Below are 3,384 nucleotides of genomic sequence, written 5' to 3' on the forward strand. Positions count from 1 at the left end.
TTGACCTTGTATAGCCCTCCAAATCCCTGTCCGAGTTGCTTGAACTAATTCTGGATTTTCTGTTGAAATCTGTCTTGGTCGATGCCATTGACCAAGAGTATCGACCAAAGTTTCCCAGACTCGAAGTTAATGATTCTTTGGAATACTCCCTATCCTATTAATGCTAGCCTTGTGTTTTGAGCCCTATTCTAATCATTATCACTCATGAGAACGTGGGGAGAGTTTCCCAAAGCACCTCCTTGGCATTGGTGAAGAAGATTCCATCCAAATCATTGTTAATCATTGTTTCTTGTCTCCATCAACAACTACAAGGTATGATTCATCACTCTCACTCTCTATTCTATTCTTTTCTATTCCTCTTATTGTTGTTGAAACCTTGGAGTTGATGCTGCAACCTTGCAACCATCACTCCAAGTGTTCACTCTTGCTTAACCTATGATCTTCTCCCATATCCATTGATGCTAAGCTCTCATTTCAAGCCTTGCATATGCATTCCTTTGATTCTCTTCTTAACTTCATGCTTGCTTGCCCAAAACTGAGGTATATAGTTTGCTATGTCTATGTTTATTACTAGCATATGATTCTAACCAAATTCCTATAAGTTCCCCTAGCTAATTTATGCATTTCCAATGCAAATGCAATTGATTTCAATCCATGCTATGATTCTTGTCTAGTGAACTTAGTAGTTCAATTTGGGGCTTTCTATTTAGACCATTAGATTGTGTTAATTTCTTAATTTTTAGTGTTCTCATACTGTTCTTAAGCATCCCTCCAAGTTCCGGATCAATCCGAGCCCCGGAAGACCAATTTTGGACCAAAATCCCCAAAATCCAATATGCAGCCCCGAGACTGTTTTGGTCGATCCTCCTTGGTCGATGCCATCGACCAAGAGCATCGGCCAAACATGTTGCTGACTGCAACTTCAACCAGTTTTGACCCGTTCAACCTCCGATCTTCCTGATTTCTTCTCTAATCTCTTATTTATGTTTGTTTAGGGTCTTAACACTATTATTGGATCATTCCTTTGTGACTCTTGAATCGTCACCAACTCAACTTAAGGTAAGGATGGTTATCGCCATAAATACATAGGCTATGTACTTATGTCTTGATGCTCATAACTTAGTGAACATAGCCTCTTAATTGCTTTTGAATATCATAGAACTGCTATACATGTTTTAGAACAGTAGTTTTGTGATTTCATATACTCTTGTTATAATGATTTATTATTCTTGCTACTTGTATATATGATGGATCATTTCGATGTTATGGTTTAACTTCTATTATGATGATGTATCAAACGTATGCGATATGATGGACTTGAATATGTGATTGCTTAGGTATAACTTGGGATTGGGGAGAGTCCTATTGATGCTTCTGTCCTTGGGCATCGGAGGGAATAGTATGGGATGTTCTCCGAAGGTGCCCATCGACACTTTCCCGGATTATTGGATGACATACATAGGATTGTCTAGTAGTATGGCTAGGATGTCCTTTCGTGTCAGACCCAAATCGGAAGGGTATTGAGACCGAACGACCCATGGTAGCAGTGGGGATTCGTGGGCACTCAAGACCGGTGAAATGATCCGTGAGAGGTCATGAATCACATTGTGGGAGCCATTTATTGGTCGAGTTGCAAATGGCTAGACTTGGGCTCACGGGCTGTGAAACCCAGCCCTAACCTTGACCTGGAAACCCTATTATTTGTAGGTCCAACAACCCAAAGTAAAGCAAGAAGTCGGCTATGGGCCATCCCAGTGGAAGACTTGGTGGCTAGCTAGCTTGGAATCCATGAGTGTTGATGTCAGTGTTCCATTTATGGAAACTGCACCCTAATAGACTTGGAGTGCTCTCTGTCATGGTTCGAAGGCATTTCTACCTACTAGGTAAGTCACATGATGTGTGTGCAACACCCCTTTATGTTTGGATTTGATCTGAGCCTTCATTTTCCTGTTTTGGACTTGCTGTTCTGATTGGTCGACTCATTGGTCAACTGGACCAGTCGACCAATCCAATCGACCAATGGAATCTGATTTTGCTAACTAGGTCTTTGCTTGCTCTATTTAAATCCAATCACGAGTCTATTTCTTATTTTCTGCCTCCAAACTCTTTGGAACGTACCAGAGCCCTCTGCAAGTCATCTCCCTTGCGTCCTTGGTGATTATCTTGACGGATCTTCGTCAAAACTCGTGCTTTTTTTACACAAAAAGGTATGTGATCATCCTCTTCTATGTTTCATCTTTGATTCTTCATTATTATTCTTTTCTTTTCCGATTGAGGATAGTAGTAGTGATGTTGTATCTCTGTTGCAACCATCACTATACTCTTTCCCTCTCTTTTCCTAAGGATCTAAAGCTTGGTGGATGATCTTCATCAAGATCATCACTCGCTTTTTAAGGAAAGCTTGTATTCATTCACTTTCCTTATTTAGATTGATGTTCTTCAGTCTTAGATCTATTTTTCTTGAAGATCTATGCATGCTTTTCATAATTCCTTTATCACAAACAGTGATCCATCATCTTATTGTTCTTGTCCATGATTTGTACCATGAATTCTTCAAGAACCATGATTGATCTAATTATGGTAACTTTTGTTTCCTAATTTGTAACTTGAAGACTTGATATGATTAGTGTTTTGGAGTCCTCTATATACTAGTATACTGCCATTGTAGTTTTCCCCTTGTTTAGTACCCTTTTGAACCACCAAATTCGGTTTCATATTCTAAAAACTCTGATTTTTGAAGGCCACTGTCTCTGTTGGTCGACTCATTGGTCGACTGAGGCAGTAGACCAATCCAATCGACCAATGAGTACAGCAACCTCATATTTGGTTTGTTTTGGATGTTTTGATATCTTTCCTTTTTAGTATCTTTCCTAATATGTTGTATACACTTGTTTAAGACTTTTTTCCCAAGTTTAGTCAAGGTCTTACTTGATTCCCCAAGATCCTTTGCGAGTTATAAAAGGTAAGGATGGTTATTTCCTTAATTACATAGATTTCATGAATCTAGTTTCTATATTTAAATCTTTGGTTTATTTCCTTAATTAGATTCTTATAATGATATACTACTGATGCAATTACCTTGATTACAGTAGCATTACTTGTTTATACTAAATTGATTCATGTATGATTTACTTACCAAATATATGCAAGTTGGATGTTATTATTGATTTCTTTCCATATAAGAAGTTACCATATATGTGATGTTATGGATTTATGTTTGTGAATGATTAAGTATGGTTTGGAAAGGAGAGGTGTCCTTTTGACACTTCTGTCCTTGGACAATTACGGGAATATTATGGGATGTTTCCGGAGATGCCCTCTGGACACCTTCCTAAACTGTTGGATGACATATTTAGGGTTGTCTAGTAGTGTTTGGCTAGGATG

Source organism: Hakea prostrata, chromosome 2 (genome assembly GCF_041222555.1).
Source record: "Hakea prostrata isolate BN-2017 chromosome 2, UWA_Hpros_2, whole genome shotgun sequence".
Classification (NCBI taxonomy): Eukaryota; Viridiplantae; Streptophyta; class Magnoliopsida; order Proteales; family Proteaceae; genus Hakea; species Hakea prostrata.